Source organism: Neopsephotus bourkii, unplaced genomic scaffold (genome assembly GCF_033783945.1).
Source record: "Neopsephotus bourkii isolate Nb327-2 ecotype Australia unplaced genomic scaffold, CSIRO-AGI_Nbou_v1 NB_616, whole genome shotgun sequence".
NCBI lineage: Eukaryota > Metazoa > Chordata > Aves > Psittaciformes > Psittacidae > Neopsephotus > Neopsephotus bourkii.
Genome location: NW_026901116.1, coordinates 829,494 through 851,219, shown reverse-complemented (window position 1 = coordinate 851,219; position 21,726 = coordinate 829,494). Strand labels below are relative to the sequence as shown.

Genomic DNA, 21,726 nt, shown 5'->3' with positions numbered 1-21,726 from the left:
GTCCGTGCTGGCACACTGCTCTCTGTAACTACAGTTTGCAAGTATAAACGGGTTTTACAAGGGCCTTTATGGCCAGGCCAAGGGGAATGGATTGAACCTGCCCGAGGGGAGACTGGGATGAGCTCTTAGGCAGAAGCTCTTCCCTGTGAGGGTGCTGAGGCGCTGGCACAGGGTGCCCAGAGAAGCTGTGGCTGCCCCATCCCTGGCAGTGCTCAAGGCCAGGTTGGACACAGGGGCTTGGAGCAAGCTGCTCTAGTGGAAGGGGTCCCTGCCTGTGGCAGCGGTTGGAACTGGAGGATCTTTAAGGTCCCTTCCATTTCTATCATTTTACACACTAAATATGGTGCAAATTAAGGTTTCTCTTCACCCAAAACAATGAGTAAAGCCACTACTGAGTCCCAGGCTTGCTTTCAAGCTTGTGCATTACATCTGCAGCTTTGCCCGACTGGGATGTTGGACGCGGATTTAAGCCCTGGAGTTGAGGTGTGAGGCCATGCTTTGTTGGCAGGCTGGAGCTGTAACCTGATTAATCTGAACAGGTAAAAAGTAACACAATCCATCAGCAGCACAACTGGCAGCGCAGCCCAGCAAGTAGTGAATTTTTCATCAGGGGGCCCTTAGAGAGGAGGTGTATGTTACTGAGGGTGGTAGAAAGAAGAGAAACCTAGCCAGGCTTTCATCCGGAGGGATATTGCCTAACCAGTGAGGAATCCTTTCATCAATAAATTATGAGAAGAATGGGAAAGTTTCGAAAGATCAGCCTGTTAACGTGCTCTCATCCGGCAAATTTAAGGAACATTATATTTTGGCCTGGGATGCCTTGCAGGAATCAAGAGGCGATAGCGTGCAGCCATGCAGACCGAGGAAGGTGAGACCCTGTTGCATGTGTTGGAGCTGGGACGGGCACCGAGCATCCATCAGCGGAGAGGAGGCAAATGTGGTGTGACCGCTAAGCCCCGGTATTGAATAACGGGAGGAAAAACCAAGCAGGCGCCCTTTTGTTCCTCCACCTGGCTGCCATCCACGCCATGGATCCTCCCTTGGAAGGGTGGCCGTGGCGGAGCAGACATCTGGTCGGCTTTCTGACAGCTTCTGCTTGGCGCCGGTGGGGATCTCCATCCCTTCACATGTGTAGTGAGCCCTGGCCCCACTGCTCCGAGGAACAGGCGCCGTTTTATCCATTCAGAGTGACCAAAACACATTTGGAGAAGGCAGGGCTTGAAGTTCTCTTTTCAGCACAATTTGAAATGCTCATGTCTTTAATTTATCCTAACCTCTGTTTGACTCGGGGCTCAGTGAATAACAAAAGCTACTTTTAGCACCATTACGGGAAGATGACAGTGCGCTCTGCGGGTAGTGGAGGAGATGCTGAACAAAACCCTTTGCTCCCTGGAGATACCATCTTCTTGCCCAGGTAGTACTCAGGGAGAGGAGGTGGTGACTGCAGAGGAGCAAAGGAGCTCCTTGATTGCACCTACACATCCCCGTCCTTCGTTGCACGTAACGATGGAGCTGCGCTCTCTCCCTTATGTAAGCTGGCACACAAACAAGAACTAAGTTATAACAGAAAACAAAAGAATTCAGAGCCGTGATCAAGCTCCCGCCGTGTTTACGGGGTGGAAACTTACCCAGAAATGTAGTTTTCCAAATGCCTCTTACTGTCAAAAGGGGTTTTTTTGTTGCTGGCTTTGTACTGATTCGGAGTGAGCAGCTCTGCACCAGCGAGAAGCCTGCTGATCCTGACAGTTGGGCAGATTATTTTCATGTCAATGAAAGGGGCTGTTTCTGTGGGGCGATGAGTGGGGGGCAAACCAGAACTGGAATTTACAGTGTATTTGCTTCCATCCTGCCTTAATTTGCTCATTTTTACTATGTGCAAAGATTTCTTCAAGTCTGACCTCAAGCATGTTGTCTTCTCAAGTAGGCAGCTCAGATCAACAACACAGGGAGCCTTGGCTCTCAAAGTTATGGGTGCGTTATGTTGCCCCACACTGGATGCTAAATGCGGGTTTGACCTCCTTAGATCCCACTGACAACTTCTTAATGAGTTTCCAGAGCTTGTTATTCTAGAGAGGTGCATCATGTACCCAGCAAAGTCTCTCTAGGGAGTTACTGCAGAGTAGCTGCTGGAGAAAATGTCCCAACAAAGCAGGTTTCCTGTGACCTATCTATCTTAATGTCACAAATAATGAGTTTTCTCTAAGTTGGCTTCCCCCATGAATGAGAAAATTCCAGGTCTTTTTCTGCAGAATCTTCTCCAGGTTTGGATATTGGCAAAGAATGGATGGCTTGGAGGCTTGCTAATAAATAACATTTTTCCAAAGCAATTAGCTCTTGGTGCACAGCAAGATGCTGAATTACAACCTGGAGGAACTGGTGTTGCCAGCTTGGAATAGCTCAGGATCATTGTGGAGGACAAGAGACAGAAGGAATTGAAGTTCTTTAGTGTTTTGACTGGCAGATTTTGCCTTGTTTTGTTCCTTATCATTGTAACCCCAGTAATCGATGCTACAGGAATTAGTGATTAATAGCCCAGTGTTTTTTCTCGCATGAACATAAATGCTTCTACCATATGTTAGCAGCTTTTAGTAGTCTTTTGGTTAAATAAGTCTGGATTCCAGAAAGAATTTGTCTTTCAGAGGCACCCCAAATCTCCTCACAGCCCCGAATCAGAATGTTCAGGTGGTAAAACCTTCTGTATAAATAAATCCACTTCTTGTCGCTTTTTCTGTATTCTGTATTTCAAGTGAGAACATCCAAGTACCTGCCGTAGAGTTGTGTCTGGGAATGTGTCCATGTGGACTGTCCATTGACAAGGCATTTTGATACCAAATCACTGAATGATGGGATATGTGGTCTCCAAGTCCATCGCATAAGACATTTTTGCATCAAGTCTCTGGATGGTGGGATTTATGATTTCTCAGTGTTACAGCCATCCAGTTTCTTATGAATGCAGGTAGACAGGGCTTTTTTCTATGACTTTTGACTGAACCACTGACTTGCTTTGCTGCCTTTTCCTTGGGAATATCATTTAAACCTCCTTACACTATCCACCTTGGAGGATGATGAGAAACCATAATAATGTGTAACAAAGTCCTCCTAAAAGCTAGACTAGACAGAATGAGTTTTATCTTGATCACATAAAGGTTATAAAGCCACAATTGTTTTCTTCCATGTTGGAAGGGGTCATCTCCTTCAGAGAAGCAGCTGTTTTTTTGTTGTTGTAGGTCTTATGGGGCTGAATCAATACAGAAGAAGTTTGTGAGGGTCCTTGTGTGTTTAGTGTAATGTATTGGCAAAACGTGGACCCGCAAGGTTTAGCAGCCACACAAGGATGTAAAGGCAAAGGCAACACCAACAGCACGCCTTTGGTGCTGTCCTTCTGGATCAAGAGTTTAACAGGATCAGAAAACCTATGGACACGTTGAGGCGAAGGAAAAGAGGAAGCCAGAGATCCCTTATCGAAACAAATCCTGCCTTGAAGGTACTTCCAACTGTTAGGAGCGGAGCCAAGCTCGTCTTCGGTGCTTCGCTGCCAAAATTCCCGCAAGGACTTATCTGATGAGCGAGGAAGCGGAGCGGCCCCCAGTCCTCCCAGCACAGTGGGGTGTCTCCAAGGGAAGGCTGGGCTCACACCTGCCTGGAGGAGATGAGAAGCCAAAACCAGACGCCAGCATATTTTGGCGGAGGTGAAGAATAAATCCCCACCTCTGCGGGGCGGCTGCGTCTCGAGCGGTACCAGACGCCTTGCACACCAGCTGAGTGTTCAAGCTTGGCTTGTAGGTGTGCATATGGGAATATCAAACATCGGTTCAGAAAAGCCTTTGTGGTGGTAATTCCTGGAGCATCCAAGGGTTATTTCTGCATGGTGGGCTTCTCCTTACAGCACTGTAAACCTCTTCTATGCATTCAGCAAGAGAAAGTGTCTCTAAAATTGCTTAAGTCAGACTGAAAGAGAAGGTGATATCCCAAGGTAGCATATGGTAATCTGCAAATGAAGGCTCTGAATGATGCATTTCTTCCCAGTCTCACTGGTACCTTGGTGTCCGTATTGGATAATGTGTCCTGAAATGGACAAAGGGACAATTAGCATAATTTCTGGCAGTGCAATTATTTCCGTAGGCTGCCGATGAGGATAAGAGGAAGCAAGATGTGAGAGCATGGAAAGATTGGCTTGGAAAATAACTCTCCAAGTTGGGAGAGTACGTCCAAAGACACACCCCCCTCTGCCCCAGAAGCCCTGAGCAGCTCTGCCCAACGAGCAACCAAAAAGCTTGGGAAGGTTTCTTTTATTTAACTGTATTTCCCGAGATTACCTGAGTCAACATGACTCTGGGTTACCGCTTGTGCACAAAGCAGGGTTATAGGCTCAGGGTGAGCCGTGAGCTGGAAGTGGTGATGAGCACCTTGAGACAGGAATTCCTATGTGCTTCAGGCAGCCAAGGACAGCAGCATCCTGGCCTGTGTCAGCAATAGTGTTGCCAGCAGGACCAAGGCAGTGGTGAGGCCACACTTCAAATCCTGTGTTCAGCTCTGGGCCCCTCACTACAAGAGAGACTTTGAGGAGCTGGAGCGGGGCCAGAGCAGGGCAATGGAGCTGGTGCAGGGCCTGAAGCCCAAGTGTGATGGGGAAGGGCTGAGGGATCTGGGGGGTTCAGTGTGGAGAAGAGAAGGCTCAGGGGGGACCTGATGGCTGCCTCCAACTGCCTGACAGGAGGATGGAGCCAGGAGGGGCTGGGCTCTGCTCCCAAGGAACAAGGGATGGGACAAGAGGAACCGGCCTCAAGCTGCACCAGGGCAGGTTTAGATGGAGCTGAGGACCAATTCCTGCCCCAGAGGGTGCATTGGAATAGGCTGCCCAGGGCAGGGCTGCAGGCACCGGCCCTGCAAGTGTTCACACCCCGTGGAGACGAGGCCTCAGTGCCATGGGTTAGTGGTGGCCTTGGCAGTGCTGGGAATGGTTGGACTGGATGAGCTTAAAGGGCTTTTCCAACCTCGCTGATTCTACGATTCCATGACTCTGACCTCAGCGTGAAGATGCACAGTGATGCTGAGATGATAAGAGCCAGATTGCTGAACTAGGAGAGAGAAGAAAATACCACTTGTTTGTCAAACATCACGCTTACAGGAGCAAATCCCTTACTGAAGCAGGGAGCGACTGCAGGCAGGGATGCTCTTGCAGCAGGCAGGATCACCCGGGGGTTTTCATGCTGCCTGCAGTCTCAGCAGGGATTTGGTGTATTTTTTCACACCTCTAAACAAACTGTGTGTTCCAGTGTAGAAAAACCCCACACAACCTTACATCCACCCTTGTGCTCAGATTGTGACTGATAATAAGAACAGGTATTACTCACCAGATCTTATCAAGACTTTCCGTATCCTAAAGGGCCTCATGCGGGCTCCAGATGCCATCACCTGAACTGTGGCTGCAGATTCAGGCTTAGCACTATTTAATTTTGATGAACACTACTTGCTTGTTTGGAGGTGTCAGCTCTTTGGCACATGCCTTGGCTATCATCTCACTACTTTGCCTTTTGGAGTCTGCCCACAAAAAAGAACCCCAATGAATTAAAGAATTATAAAAGATAGAAAGAAGTAGCAAGAGATGCATAACAAAGTGGGCTGTGCTTGCTCACGTCCGCTCTGAACTGCTTTGGGATCTGATCAGATCAGGTTCCTTCATACCTCAAACCAACCTAGAGGTTTTTGACAGCTTGAGAGCACTCAGTGAGCTTTATCAGGCGGAGATTTTCAGATGAAGTGTGAGCTCCACAGTGGTGTGATGCCAGCGACCGGAATCATCAGTGCTTCTGCTGCTGCCAGCTCTGAGGTTTCCTTATTTAATATGGTAAATGATGACAGGACCCTTCTGTCTTTGCTGGAATAAAGTGGGGAGAATAATCCTGACTGTAACACTGCATGAACTGTTGATCTTAAATCTACCCATTTAACAGGTAGACCTTTAAAAGGGTCTAAAAGCTGTTCTCCAGCAAGGTCTTAGTGAGGAGAATGACACTTGATTTGGTTCTCCTGGTATTATTCATGCATCTTCTGGTTGAGTAAAGAGAGGTCTTATGGAAGATGTGAGTTATTGTGCTCAGTGCATAGTGGGATGGAGCCATGGTTGGCTGGAGTTTAGATGAGTTAAACTGGGATTATGTTGTTATTACCAACTTCTACCCAAGGAGATGCACATGAGCTAGCCATGTGCCCTGTGCTGCAGCAGAAAATGCAACTGCTCTCTAGGAGATTGGGAAGAATATGAGAAATACTCTCATAGGAAAGCTAGGGATGTGTTACTGTCTGCTGAGAGATAGGCAAAACTTTGGCTTAGCAAGAACTGGGACTGGAGTGTGTCGTTGAGCAGTGCAGCTGACCTTAAATGAGTGAATATTAGCTATTAGTTAAGAACAAAAGAAGTCAATTTTGCCAATAATACAGTATTTTTCACCATCCAAAGGTGAGACACTGCTGAGCTTCCAGAGTAGAGGCAATGAGGATGATGGGCACAAAATCCTCTAGGGTTTTTGGGTTAAGCCATAGACTTGGCTTTTCCTTTCTGCATTTCTCTTGCTGCACTTCATGGTCTTGCAAATGGGTGAGCAAAGAGCGAGATCAGCCGAACGTGTTCCTTGTGTTTTCTTTAATAAGGCTACAAACCCATCCAAGTTCCCCTTCATCTCTTCAGGGAATGGAAGGCTTTTTCTTTTTCTTTTTTTTTTTTTTTCCTATGACTGTCATTCCCAACTGGATATATTATTTAAAACAAAATATATATCAGAAAATCAATTCCGACCAGTGCCTCTTCATGCCGAGAGTGCTTCCATTAATATCAGATGGGAAACTCGGTCCAAATACTGAAAGTGGATATAGTTTGCATTTGAAGGAGGGTTTTGTGTATGAAACTGAGAAACGCTTCCCAGTCTGACACCGGTGATTGATTGCAGTTCTGCTAAAGATTAGCCAGACGTTTTAAGCACCGCAATTATTCATGTTTTCATAGTGAGATGCTATATTTAAACTGTGTCTAACAACGTACGTACACTGGGTTATGCTGCTGCACAGGCCCTGCTCCTGCACGGGGAAGGAGAATGCAGTTTTATTTCATTTTTCCACATAGGTTTTGTGCCATGTGTGCTCCTGAACAGAGCTCACCCCATGCACACATAATGTCGATTAGAGCTGTGCCACCCATGGCACTGTCACCTTTGCAAGAACAGGGGGTGAAGGGTGTCCAGTGAGGAGAAAGAGGACCTGGAGAGGTCCAGGCATTGTAGAGGGCAGTTTCTGCCCAGGGTCCCCATCCCTCGCTGCAAGGCAAAGTGCTCTCAGTCACAGCAACAATCCCTAGGACCTCATTGGGATGTCTGGAAGCAGTTGCTTGCTGTTGGCAAAGCATTTTGGTATCAATGGGCGCAAAGAGGCTGTAGAATAAAAATGGGTTGGGTTTATTCCTTTTCAGCTGTAGGTAATAGGGGAAACCCAAGGCAGGAGCTGGTTATGGCATTATGGTGATTTCTGATGATTTCTGTGGGTGGTTGAAGGGACAGTAGTGTGACTTTCCTAGCCACCAATTCATAAAACCAGTTAAGGCGGCCTTAGAGCACAAGAGGTTCCACTTAAACCTGAGAAGAAACTTCTTCTCAGTGAGGGTGACGGAACACTGGAACAGGCTGCCCAGGGAGGTTGTGGAATCTCCTTGTTTGGAGACATTCAAAACCCGCCTGGACACGTTCCTGTGTAACCTTATCTAGGTGTTCCTGCTCCGGCAGGGGGATTAGACTAGATGATCTTTTGAGGTCCCTTCCAATCTCTAACATACTGCGATACTGTGATACTGTGATACTGTGACCTTGTCTCTGTGCAGTTTTGCTTTTGAGTGGTGCGTCTCAGAAGGAGGTAGCTGGTCTCTTCTCCCAAGGAACAAGTGACAGGACAAGAGGAAATGGTGTCCAGCTGTCCTAGAGGAGGTTTGCATCGATATTAGGAAGATTTTCTTCACCAAAAGGGTGGTCAGGCATTGGAACAGGCTGTCCAGGGAAGTGGTGGAGTCACCACATCCCTGCAAGTGTTCAGTAACCATGTAGATGAGGCCCTTAGCGACGTGGGTTAATGGTGGCATTGGCAGTGCTGGGCTAACACTTGTACCTGATGACCTTAAAGGTCTTTTCCAACCTCACTGATTGTGTGATTGTATGATCTTGAGCAGCACTTTACACAGAGATCTTCACCCACATCTCCAGCTCAGTTTCCACCTGAAAAAAGCAAGAACACCTCACAAACATCAAAATTGCCCCACTTTAAAATGCTTTCAAATGTTTTGTTTGAACAGCACTGTCTCAGTACCCAGCGATGCTCCCAGTAAGCTTTGGGACTCTGGGTCATGGGGTTTGGTTTGCTTGAAGGCTTGTCCCAGAGATTTTGTATGTGAAAGTGATGGGTTTGAGTCTCTGGATGACTTCCGAGGGGTCCAGGAGAGGTAACTCAGACGGACAAGCCTCTTGCCAGTAAACTTCAATTCATTATTCAGGAGTCTACATCTCTCTGTGCTGAACTTGGAGAAAGCTCAGCAGATCAAAAAGAGGTTGAGACCCCCTGGCTTAGGGAGAGAGGACGTGAAATGCCAGAAAACCTGGTGGAAAACCCGACCTTATGATGTGTTTCATTTTAGGAAGGATGGATGACAGCAAGTTCACTGCTGCGAGGTACTGGCTTGGAGATCGATCGGAGCATTTATCATCCGCCGCCCATTTAGATTTGTAGCTTATGGCGGAGCTTGGAGTCCGCATTGAAATTCCTACTGTTTCCACTAAAGGATAGTGTTTACCACTTTTCCATTACTTTCTAGTGCCTTGAAAATGCATAAGACAAATGAAAACTGCAAAATAGATGATGATGATGGTGGTAAATGTACATGACTAACGTGAGGCATGGTGGTGGCTGATGTGACCGGCTCTGTAAGGGTTAATTTGGCGTGCTCCTGCTCTGCAGTTCAGTGATGGAGTTGATGGTGTAATTGAGTACAGGTGATTTTTATATTTTTTGTATGGATATGTATTGTTTTTATTCCATTTTGGGATGATTTATAACATTGGGGCGTTTCAGCTGTTTAGACTGTAGAAAAAGCTTGGCTTCACGTGCACTCAGCTCCCATATGTTATGGTATTAATAACCCACTGCGTTAGTAAGCATAATACATAGTTTTGTCCCCCAAACCTAATACTATGCAGACAAGAAGCCACCAAAACAACTGTCAGGTATCCCAGAGCCTTGAACTCCTGCTGAAGGCTATTGATCGGGTGAAGCTGGAAAAGCTGATGGCAAAGGGGAGCATGGAGAGCAAGAGCAGCGCAGACCTATTAGTGTTAATGAGCTGCAAAGGTCTTTAAGCCACATTGATGCACTTGGCATCATGCAGGTGTCCTTCGTTAGCCAAACTCCTGGTCCATGTTAATATCCTCAGCTATAGGGATCATCTTGTGCTGTTACATTTGCCTTCCCTGGAAAAAAAGCGGGGAAGGAGTGTAAAAAAGATGGGGGGGGGAGAGAAAAAATGGGGAGGAAAAAGAAGGGGAATGAAGGAAAAAGAAGACAATAGAAAAAGGGGAAAAAAGAAGGGAAAAGTAATTATTAAAAGGAAAAAGAAAAAGGGAGAAAAGGAAAAAAGGGGAAAAACAAAAAGGGAGGGGAAAGGAAAAGGAAGGGGAAAGGAAAAATGAAGCAAATGTGGCAGTGAAAAAAGAAAAGGGAAAAGAAGAAAAAAGGACAACAGAAAAAAGAAGAAAAGGGGGGAAAGGAGAAAAAGGGAATAAAGGGAAAAACAAACAAAAAAAAGAAATGCAGCATAATCTGGTGGTAAAAAAAGGGGGGGTGGAAAGAACATAAAGGCAAAAAAGGAAAAAGGAAGAAAGCAATGAAAGATGGGGGGGGAAGGAAAAAAAAGAGGAAAACCAGAAGAGATGCAGCATAATGTAGCGGTGTCCTCCAGCAGCCCCAGGCTCGAGCCTGCTGTGAGCGTGCAAACCCTGGTGTTGGTCACCATTCACTATGGCTTGTCACAAGGCATCTCTTGGAATGTGGTGCATGGATATTGTGGAGCCCATCATGCCAGGCTGTCGGAGGTGACACCAGTCCTGGTCTGTTGGCCATTTATTACCCTCTTGAAGAGGAGCTTTGAGCCTGAACCTACCTTGATGCCATTGTGCAGCTCCTGATTAATAATTCCCTATTTAAGTAGGGTTTGTGATTTATGGTTGCAGGTAACAGGATCACGATTGCCAAGCTGTTGGCTTTACTATGCTTCCTAAAATCAATGTATCCTCTCCTTACTGGCATCACTAAAGCCCCAAATCCTCCCTGGAAGACTTGAATGTGAACAGGAGGATGGGAAACTTAATTCCAGCCTTGCCACAACTTCATCCAGCTGGGGTTTATTTGTGAAGGGGCTAATCCCATTGCAGCTCCTGCAGGTTTGGTCCTTGATGCCATGATTCAAGAGCACCACCTTGAACTCCTTGAATCGCCAAGCTTAGGAGATGCTTGGCATCCTTTTGCCAGTGGTACTCAAGGCAGTGCATCAAACCCAATCCCTATATTCTTTCCTATAATCACTGTATTCCATTCAAAGCTGAACCCAGACCTGCAGCTGAAGGTGGTATCTCATACAGCACTGCCTGCAGCCAGTGTAACCCTGCCCTTCAAGCAAGCTGCCAGAAAGAAACTTCAGCTCCACGTGTTGCTTTGGCTCTGCAAAGAAGACAAGTGTAATTTATGGTGCTGAGAGCCACCATTGTCAGGATTTCAAAATGCAGCATATGTTAGGCTTGGAAAGTTGTTTTTGCTCTTGCAATTAAACCACCACATCAATATCCGACAGATGAGGTGCTCCAGGCTCGCTGAGTTATGGCCATGGCTTGCAGAAATCAGTCTAGCAGGCATTAATATACTGGTTTTTTTCTATGATAGGATTTATATTTCTTGGTTTCTTAAAGCTACTGTGCAGTCGTGTTTAAGGTTAAGGTTTAGTTCTGGGCAACCTGCTAAGAAATGTGAATTGTTACCATGAACTCTATGTGGCCTTTCAGGTTTGTTGACAGAAATTTAGTCCTTATAGACAAAAGGGAGGAAAAAAAATAACAAATTAAGCAGGTGAGGTCATTTGGAGTTGAAAGGAGCCTGTGTTGGGAATGGAGCTGTGATGGGCTCAAAGAAAGGGGGAGAGAACGATATTTAGAGAAGTGAAAATAAGACTTAAAACCAAGTGCACGCAGGTGAGACCCTCCAGGGTCTGGCTGTGCTGGCCTGGCTCATTTTTGCAGGTTGAGATATGGGGCTAGCTTTTTATTCCTGATGGTGTTGCCTCTTCTGTGCCGGCATGGGGAGAACCTGTGGTCTGGATGCCAGAGCAGGCAGCGAGTGAGGTGCTGTGAGCTAGTAGCACTGCTCATAAGATATCAGTGCTCCCCCCAATGCAAAGGGGAACTCAGAATCCCAGACTGGTTTGTGTTGGAAGGGACCTCAAAGCTGCTCCAGTTCCAACCCCTGCCACGGGCAGGGACACCTTCCACTAGAGCATCTTGCTTCAAGCCTAGTCCAACCTGGCCTTGAACACTGCCAGGGATGGGGCAGTGTCCTGGGTTCAGCAGCAGCAGTCATTTTTCTCCTCCTTAGCAGCTGGTGCAGTGCTGTGGTTTTGACTTTCAGCCTGGGAGCAGTGCTGATAACACCGATGGTTTTAGTTGCTGCTCAGTAATGTTCAGTCTGACCGAGGGCTTTGTGAGCCTCATGCTGTGCCAGGGAGGAGGGGAACCCGGGAGGAAGCAGAGACAGGACACCCAACCCAAACTAGCCAAAGGGGTATTCCATACCACAGCACATAATGGCCAGGATGTAAACTGGGGGCAGTTACCCAGAAGGGTCAGATCACTGCTCGGTTGGGCTGGGTATCAGTCAGCAGGTGGTGAGCAGTTGTGTTGTCTTCCCTTGTTATTTCCCTTATCATTATTATTGGTGGTAGAAGCAGTGGTTTGTGTTATACCCTAGTTACTGGGCTGTTCTTATCTCAACCCGTGGGAGTTACATCCTTTTGATTCTCCTCCCCATCCCTCTGGGAGCTGGAGGGAGGAAGGGGAGGAGTGAGAGAGCGGCTGTGTGGTTCTGATTTACGGCTGGGCTTAAACCATGACAGGCAGCCACAGCTTCTCTGGGCACCCTGTGCCAGTGCCTCAGCACCCTCATAGGGAAGGACTTCCTAATGTCTAACATCCTAATGTGTGGTCTCACTGTTTGCTGTCTCAGAGCACCCTTTGATGTGACTACCAAGAAGGTTCAGGGAAGAAACATCTCCCTCATGGCCTGAAGCAGATAGTTGGTAACCCTTTAGAAACCATCTAGTTTGCATTTCCATGACACAACACATCAAGCTGTGGTTTGTGCGGTGTCACACGAGTGCATTATGTCCATAGAGCCAATGAGAATGGGAAGATCTATTCATGTAAAATAAAGTCATGAAAGCTCCATGCTGAAAAGTCACCGCTTTTTATGTATTGTAAAATATTCCATAAAACTAAAGCAGGGTTTAAGTGATTTGATCCAAGCCCTGTAAACTTCAGTTGGAGGCTGTAATGATAAACTGCTGAGGATCCTGGGATTCTGCGGTTTGTCATTAAAAATCCACGGATGAAAAAGTGCTTCCATGCTGTATTTCAACTCCTTATCTGTGCCATAGGAGAGTGCTGAGATTTGGAGTGAAATCTCCCTGGGAACTGATTCTTAAATAGGATTTTTCCCCATTTTTTGTTGAGCTCTGTGGGTGTGTTTATTGGTGAAGCAGGCAAGTGTTGAGAACACTGTGGTCAGGTTGGGATGCTCAGGTACATGGTGATTTCCCATAACTCTCCATTCAGATTTCCTTGTGGATATTTGGCCAGCAAAAGCTCATAAAACTACCCCCTTCCGCTGGCAGCATAGATGATGGTGGAAATGCTTGGTGTGAACTAAGGATGTGCCTTCTCCATGCTCCTGCATCCATCTCTTCCTCAGGTCCATTTTGTAGGGTTTCCTTAGCAGGAGTTGGGACCCAAATCTCCATACCTCTATATGCCCGTGGACATATGGTGCAAATGTTTATTGCTTTTCTGTTAGGTTTGCATGGCTATATGTAAAGATGTTTCCACAGCCTTGTAACCCAGCATCTCCATCCACCTCATTCCATTTGGGATTGCTGGTAAAGAAGAATACTTGGGTTTTCCTTCAAGTTCCTTTTGCACTACATCAGGTAGCTGGTGGTGACCTTGTTTTGTATGGGAAGAGACTGTGGGGCAGCCACAGCTCCTCTGGGCACCCTGTGCCAGCGCCTCAGCGCCCTCACAGGGAAGAGCTTCTGCCTAAGAGCTCAGCTCAGTCTCCCCTCGGGCAGGTTCAAGCCATTCCCCTTGGCCTGGCCCTACAGACCCTTGTCCACAGCCCCTCTCTAGGTTTCTTCTTGGCCCCCTTTATGTATTGAAAGACTTGCTGCTCCTTGCAGTTCCCAAAGCTTTACTGCTGTTGATCATCAGTTGATTTTAATTTAAGCAGTCATTCCCTGTTCCTCCTTGGAGTGGATCTATTTATCCTCTTCATATCTATAGCTGGGGTCTTTCTGCACCTCTGTGTCCCTGGTGCTGTCCCCTGACTGCTTGTTGATGCATCCCCATCTTTCACATCCCTGTCTCCAAATGGGATGTGTGACATCAGCTGAAGAAGCTGCAGGAATGATTCCCATGAGTCTTGCAGGCCTTTTGCTCAGTGCTGACAACTTGCTTTTAATTTGTGGGTCATTGCAATTGTGAGAGAGGCTCTTCCTGCAGGCTGTATGTGAGCCTGGCTGGGTACCTCTGCAACCTCCTTCTTCCTCTCCAGCATCTCAAAATGTGCTTTTCTCCTTACCGTGCTGAGTTAAAGAAGAACAAAGTCCAGTCTCTTCCAGACAAGTTTTTCCCTGTATTCACACCCTGTACTTGCTGTAGGGACTGATGCTCCTTGGCCAACACTTCCAAAAATGGCACCGTGTTGAAGCACAGATCCTGCCTTGAACTTGCTCCTCTTGGGCTGAATTAAACCCCAAAAATTTCCCTGGCTTCTTTGGGGACCTTTTAAGCAATGAGATAGATGTGTGTGGTGCAGTGCTGGCTGGACCTTACTTCAGCTGCTGTGTAATCCCAGGGAATTCTTTCCAAGGTTGCTGGATTAACAGTGCAGACAGGTCGAATGGATTGCAGGATGTCTGAGAACATCACATTCCCCACATGCAGGGAAGATTTTGGGGTCCTATTAAAGAGATAAAGAAGATTTTAGCCAGTCCCCCTTTTGCATACAGCTGTGGGACATATCCCTGACCTTGCTATTTGTTGTTTGCAACAGCCAAGCAGGACAGGGCACATCCTTCTCTTTTCCAGGTTCAAAATTACATGGCTTTGGCTCTCCTGCTGGTTTTGGCCCATGTTCGTTCCAGTTTGTTTGACGCTTCTCTCTTCCCCCATCCCTCCATCCTCATCTTCCTGCTCCACTCGAGCCTCTGTGAGCTGCTGCCGCTCTTCTGAGCCCCCAGAGAGAGAAATAAATTGTGCAGAAACAAATTCCCTGCATATGAATTCCCCTTGGAAACCCGCCTGCCTGGTTTATAATTAATGCTGCTATTGTTCTCCTCCTTTTTTGTATATTTAGATGGCCTTTTTGTTTAAAGTTGATTACTTGCTGCTCCTTTGAGTATCTCTCAGGGGAGGGAAATGGATGATATTTCAACAGTGGATCAGCCACAATATGTACTAAATAAACAGACTTGCTAAAAACACCATAAAGGCCCCTTTGTCCTGTTGGATAGCAAAAGGAGAAGGGGAAAAAATCTCCCAGAAGGATGCTGGAGAGTGTAACTTATCTGTGGGATCTCCTATTGCTAATATTGTACCGGAAAGTGTCCTAAATTAAACACTTCCACCCTTCCTCGGTCACCTAAAATGTCACCCCAGCTTTAAAGGTCTAGCAGATGGTATCATCTTAAGTATTCCCAGTAGCAGCCAAGCCTGTGCTGGGCAAGGTCGCTGTGTTCAACCATGTTAACGCACCATGCAAGAGCTTATGTCAAGCAGCAGAATAATAGGTTGCACATGGCTATTGATTAAATGACAGTTTTCCCTCCTCACAAGATTGATCTTGGCTTTGGGTTTAGCAGGCCCCAGCCCCGGCTGCAAGTTTGTCAGTTATCTAATTTTAATGATCAAGTTTCCATTTCTTCTGGGAAAGTAATTTGTATTTCAGAGGCTTTGGAGAGAGAAGGAAAAAAGGGAATACGTGAACATCCAGCAATGCCGGGGAAAGGCTGAGCGACTTTCAGGCATCCTGGATGTGTTCCTGATAGGAGGTGGCTAGAAAGTTAATTCAGATAGTGATCTCGGGGGGGATTGAGGGGATCAGCAGTGTTTGAACCCCCAGGTGATCTGGACCATGCAGAGGACATCATGTGAACTTGAGTCATGAAGCTGGTTTGCAGCATAGGTGCCCTACAAGCTCCCCAGCACCAATGGGAAGCTCCACCAGCCCATGGAGCTTCTCAAACTTAAACAGGGGAGATTTAGGTTAGATATAAGGAAGAAATTCTTTACTGTGAGAGTGGTGAGATACTAGAGCAGGTTGCCAAAGGAGGTTGTGGCTGCGCCATCCCTTGCGGTGTTCAAGGCCAGGTTGGATAGGGCTTGCAGGAAGCTGCTCTAGTGGAAGGTGTCCCTGCCCGTGGCAGGGGTTGGAGCTGGATGAGTTTTAAGCTCCCTTCAGCCCAAACCAGGCTGGGATTCTATGGGGCTGGTTTTACTTTAATTTCTCCTTGACCTTCCTGCTTGAGCAGAAATGTGTCATGAAGCTGTTACCTAGAGGCAGTGACCTGGGTTCAGCCCTGCTGTTGACTCCCAGTGTAAGCAATGTGCTCAGATAGACGCAGTGGTGTCATATGGTGGCATGTCCATCGGGAAAGCTCTTTGAAGCTTATCAACCTGAAGGACTCAGCCTGCTGAGGAGCAATCTCGATTTATTATTAACAACTGGGTAAAACAATATCATGAATGACTGCAAAACTCTTGCATCCAGTTGCACACATGATTATTTGCTGCTGCTTTTCGGAACTGAAGTTCAACGCTGGGTTAATTGCTTTTGGTCTCTAGTTATCTCTGGAACATCCTATCAATGTCATATGATCAATAAATAAACTCAGAAGAAAATTTAAGACATCTGTATGGACCAAAATATTGGGTATGAAATCATAGCAAAAACTGCTTGGCCAAAGAGGCCGTTAAAAGCAAGATTAGTTTTCATAAACAACATCATGGTCTGTTTTGAAATGCTTGCTTAGCCTGCAAAAAAAAGGCAGGAGGCTGAGGGAGTCAAGATGAGGAGGGGACCGTTGACTAGAGCTGCAGTGAAGCATCCCAGGGAACATCAGGGTGCCTTTAGCACAAGTGGAAATTCATGGCAAAGCAGGAGCTGAGCTCATGCCACAGGCTCATGAGATTCAAACCTTCTTCTCCAACAGCCTGTGGATTAAATACAGGATTTAAATGGGGGGTAAAGAGCTGGGCTGGGTCAGCCTGGAGAAGGCTCCTGAAGGGGAGACCTTAGAGCAGCTCCAGTGCCTAAAGGGGCTGCAGGAAAGCTGGAGAGGGGCTTGGGACAAGGGCCTGTAGGGCCAGGCCAAGGGGAATGGCTTGAACCTGCCCGAGGGGAGACTGAGCTGAGCTCTTAGGCAGGAGCTCTTCCCTGTGAGGGTGCTGAGGCGCTGGCACAGGGTGCCCAGAGAAGCTGTGGCTGCCCCATCCCTGGCAGTGTTCAAGGCCAGGTTGGACACAGGGGCTTGGAGCAAGCTGCTCCAGTGGAAGGGGTCCCTGCCTGTGGCAGGGGTTGGAGCTGGAGGAGCTTTAAGGTCCCTTCCAACACAAAGCAGGCTGGGATTTTATGTTTTATGCCCTGGGACTAGAGCATCACCCAAAGCGGCATCACCCAAGGCGGCATCACCAGCAGTGTGGAGGGGAGATCATTGCTTTACTTTTCCATCTCTGTTCTTCTTGCAGGCTTCTTGGTCCTGATGGGTATTTCTTTGAGAGTGAAAGCCCTGTCTTAATCTCCTCTCTAACCGATTTATCAATTCCATTTACTTAACGGCATGTGGAATCACCGCAAACAAGCTGTTGATGCAGAGAGGCAGCTTTGAGTTGTAATGCAGAACAGAAGGAGTGTCATAGGCAGAGATAGTGGCTGAGGCCCTGCAAAACCAGACAGAATGGTGATACTTTCTTGGTGGTGAGAGGATGAACAAGCTGAAAACCAGTAGAAAGAAAAAATGAGGAGAGAAAAACCCATTCAGAAATGCTTTTTCTTTTGTCCAACCAAGTGAGAGCAAGGTAATGTAGTTACAGACTCTTTAAGTGAAAGGGATGGGAGCTTGAATCCTGACAAAGTTGAGTTTTTATTTTTTTTAATAAATAGCAATTTGATGCCACAGTAAATCAAAGCTGATGTGGCTGAATTTAAAACACTGCCTACCTCTTCCAAAGGGGAGTTCAGAAAGGAACATGGGAGGGAAAAGGAGGCTTCTGTGGTAAGGCAAAGTGTGCTTTCCTCCCAGGTGTGGTGTTTTTTCTGTTTCTTTCTTTCTTAAGGAATCCGAAGCTTGAAGGATTTGGGTGAGAACATTGAAAATGATAACTGTATCTTAGCATCATCTCAGTGTGCTTTGTGCTGGGTAAAAATACCTGTAATATTTGGGGTCTCCGTGCAGGCAATAGCGATGCCGTGAGTGTGAGGTTTCTTCCCGATTGGGATGCTGTCCCTTGTGCCCTCTGCATAACTCCCATTGAAAGTGATACACAGCATTTCCAAGATGCTGGGAGAACAATTAATAAATTGCATTGAATAGAATTACATGAGCCCTGCAGCAGAAAAATGGATTACTTACGGCCCCGCCAGCCACCCTCCCGTGGCCGTAACCTCGGAGGAACACTCACTTTACAGTTCACGCCGCAGCGAGGTCAGATCCAGTGCTGAAACAGGATGAAGTACCAAAGGCAGTCGTGAAATAATGTTAGTCTGAGTGAACCCCGATAAAAATCAAGGAAATTCAGAGCTCAGACCCTGAAACTGTTACAGTGGAGTCTGTGTCAGTGTGTGCCAGGGGACCATGTCTCCGGGTGTTCACCTCGAGATGCTTGGGAATAATGAGGTTACATGAGACAATTATTATTTATTTTGGGAAGATTAAGGATGGATTTGGGCCCTACACCTTGGGAAATGTGTTGAATCGGTAGCCAGGAGCATCGCTCAGCCACAGCTGTCCATCTTTACGTTGATGCTGATTTTTCATCTTGCCTCCTTTATTAAGCTCCTTAATTTCAGATGGGTGGAAATGGGTGGATGTAGCTGCCTATACATAAACTTTGTGTTTTATTATGTGGTTTATAACCTTATGGTTATGGCTGTTCTCTTGATCACGGTTCAGTGACGGTAGCTTAAGATTTGCATTCCTGCATCTCCACCTCTTTTTTTCCCTCTTCTGTCAGGAATTTGCCTTTGCATTTGTTGTTGCTTAGCCCATTTGCACCCAGTTGCACCTATTTCCTCCAGCATTGAAGGTATGAATCAGCTGAGGAAAAAGATGGAATACCACGACAGTCCTAGAGGATGTGATGGAGGGGTGATGGTTAAAATTGGGGTGCTTAAATTGTATTAACTGTTAGGATAGCCCCTCTCGGAATACAGAAGCCACGTTATTTGATACGCTTAAATGCTCTTTTCTGGAGAAGCAGCCCTGTGTTCAGAGGGGACACCAGAAGAGCTGGATTTGTCCCTGTCTAGACTCTCCGAAGGAAATGCAGGTGTGATAGCTCATACATAGATCAGCCTTGCAATAATAAACACCATAAATCACAGGTGAGCTGTTAGTGCAGAGGAGGATGCTTGAAGGAGCAACTTGTTCCCAGCTTGGGGCACTAGCTGGGATCATGGTAGGTGTTTTCAGACACACATGATGGGCTTGTGTTGCTGATCGTGGACTTCCTTCATGATGACATTTGATGATACACATTCAAGATTCAGATGGAAATAGCATTTCCCGTCCCCATCCCCAGCTTCAAACACTGCACACTCAGTACAATGGGTTAACCGGTGCTTTTGAGGAATTTAGTAACTCCTAAAAACACAACTGCTTTTCTGGGACTTTCCTGACGTGTCTCTGAGTGTGGCAGTGGATTTCTGGAGGCTAAGACTAGCGCTTGGAAGGTATTCCACAGAAAATTGCAAAACTAAATCAACTCTGCATGCTGGTAGCTCTATTGTGATGAAATGCATTGAACCAAAAAGTTCAGTGTTCTTGGAGGCTTTTCTTGTGGTCAGTGCCAGAGATTTCTGATTAATAAGGAAAACAGCACGGCTTCCTCCCTCTGAGGTGCTGGGATTAAGAAAATTAAGCAATAGGGATGAGGAAAAGCCTGAAGCCAGAGGATATAATGGTAGCAAAAGGAAGGAGAATAAGATGTAAAAGTATGTATCCCCGAGAAATAGTAGGGAGAAAAGTGGTTTGAAAAAGGCAGTGGGAGCCTTCCCAGACAAGAGTTTGATTTCATGCCCACTTGAAGATGTGCAGTTGATCTGCCAAGCATCTTTTCCAGCCCTGATAAATATCTGAACCAGGGCAAACACTGCTCTCCTGAGAATGGCATCATTAGGAAGTCTGGTTTTGGCAGCTCACACTTGTTTGGATTTTCTAGTGTCTAATAGGACTTGAGCATTTTGTATGGTCTTGTCTTCTTTAGCTGGCCGTCTGCTTTGAGTAAACAGGGAAGGTAATTGTCCCAAGGAGTAGTGGAGTCTCCATCTCTGGAGATACCTAAAACCCAACTGATGATCATAGAACTGCAGACTGATTTGTGTTGGAAGGGACCTTAAAGCTCATCCAGTCCCAACCCCTGCCACCCGCAGGGACACCTTCCACTAGAGCAGCTTGCTCCAAGCTCCTGGGTCCAGAAGGGCCTTGAGCACTGCCAGGGATGGGGCAGCCACAGCTTCTCTGGGCACCCTGTTCCAATGCTTTACCATCATAATATTCTGAGCAAGTCACTCCAGCTCCCATGCCTTGAGCAGGAGCCAAATGGTCTTCAGAGATCCCTCCAGCCCCAGATACTCTGTGGTTCTCCATGTTCTTCATGAAAATGGTTCAGAGCTGCAGCAGGGGAGCTTTAAACCACACATTAGGAAGCATTTCTATATCGAGAGGGTGGCCAAACATTGGGGCAGCCTTCCTAGAGAGGTGATTGATGCCCCAGGTGTGATGGTATTGAGGAGGCATTTGATGAGCACTGAAGTGGTCAGGCAGTTGGAATAGATGATCATTTTAGGTCCCTTCCAATTGAAATAGAGTGTTCTATATTGACAGCTGTGAAGTCGTTACTAGCCAGTTTGTGTTTTAGGGAGATTAAGGAGGGCTTAAGGATTGACTCTCATAAGTATTAAATTGAATGAAGGATAACCCTGTAAGCCTCTTTTGCTTAAGGAACCCATCCGTAAAGGAAGCAGTTGGAAAGGTGAAAGTGAAAAGCAGAGTGGCTTACCCAACAGATCCACATTTCATGCGTTGTCAGTAGGAGAGTGAATCTTGGGGTCAGCACGTGGGGGATGAGAGGAAGAGGTTGAGAAGAGCATGGCGGATGCACAAGCAGCCAATGCCCCAAGCTCTGAGTCATGGAGGGGGCTTATTAACTTGAGCAAGAACAAAGTTGTACCCAAAGGCATTTTGATGTTGTGCAGACATCTACATCAGGATATCTATGTTTTCTGACCGTCCTGTGTCCCTGCCAACTAAATCCGATCACCCTCAGCTCGAGTACTTTTTCTCTTTATAAATGTAGTTCGATAATGAAATAGAAACACATGGGTTGGGTTTTTTTTTCCTCCCAAATACCATGTTAATTTAAAAAAGGCCTTTTTCATTAGACATTATATACACAAGGGCTACAGATTACAAATGCAGAAAATTAAATTGTAAACTCTACAGTGAGGCCTTGGGGGGGAAGAGTAATGAGAGATGTGAGCCCTCCCCTTTGCCCAGCCTCCACCAGGATGCTCACATGGAGGCAGGCTGGGGAAGACGAAGTCCCTTCAAACTCCAGAAACCACAAAGGATGGGTCAGATCCTTATTGCCTTTAAATTATACTCAGAACTCCAGGCTTGCTCCGTTTCGCAGCATTAAACGAGTTTTGTGCGTAGATTTGAGATGAATTGGGGATTTTGCTTCGGTTTTCTTTCTTCTTTGCTGCTGCTTCCAAGTAAGTTATTACAAAAGAAAAAAAATAGGCAATTCATCCCATTTTTCTGATCCTAGATCTTAATTAATATTAATTATTGCAATAAATCTGTCTCATTTAATGCCTTCAGTGGCTGAAGTCCGTGACTGTGGCTGTGGCAGCATCCTCCTCAGTTCTCTTAATAAAGTATTTGCTGCTTCATTAAGCCCCCGGGGATCTGCATGTGGTTCCTCTCCCATTACATGTGGTGTGCACCCGTTCTCCCAGCACACACTCTATAATCTTCCCTCGACTCCTTTTTTCTTAAAATCCCAAGCTGAAAATGCTTCTGTGCCCTTCATTTCTTGCTTTCTCCCACAGTGGTAGCTTCTAACACTGTCTCTCCATCCTGAATCCTTTCTTTTTCTA

General features: G+C 46.5%; 1 protein-coding gene across 8 annotated transcripts in view; it reads left to right on the top strand.

Moving 5' to 3' along the window:
• The window catches only part of EXOC6B (exocyst complex component 6B), a 325,177-nt gene that overhangs the window by 250,267 nt on the left and 53,184 nt on the right, over nt 1–21,726 (top strand). Inside the window, exon 22 of one of the 8 annotated variants that reach the window (XR_009725216.1) lies at nt 18,949–19,022. The exons of the other annotated variants lie outside the window; for them this stretch is intronic. The gene's annotated coding sequence lies outside the window, so the exon portion shown is untranslated. The remainder of the gene's footprint in view (nt 1–18,948; nt 19,023–21,726) is intronic. 8 annotated transcript variants of the gene reach the window in all.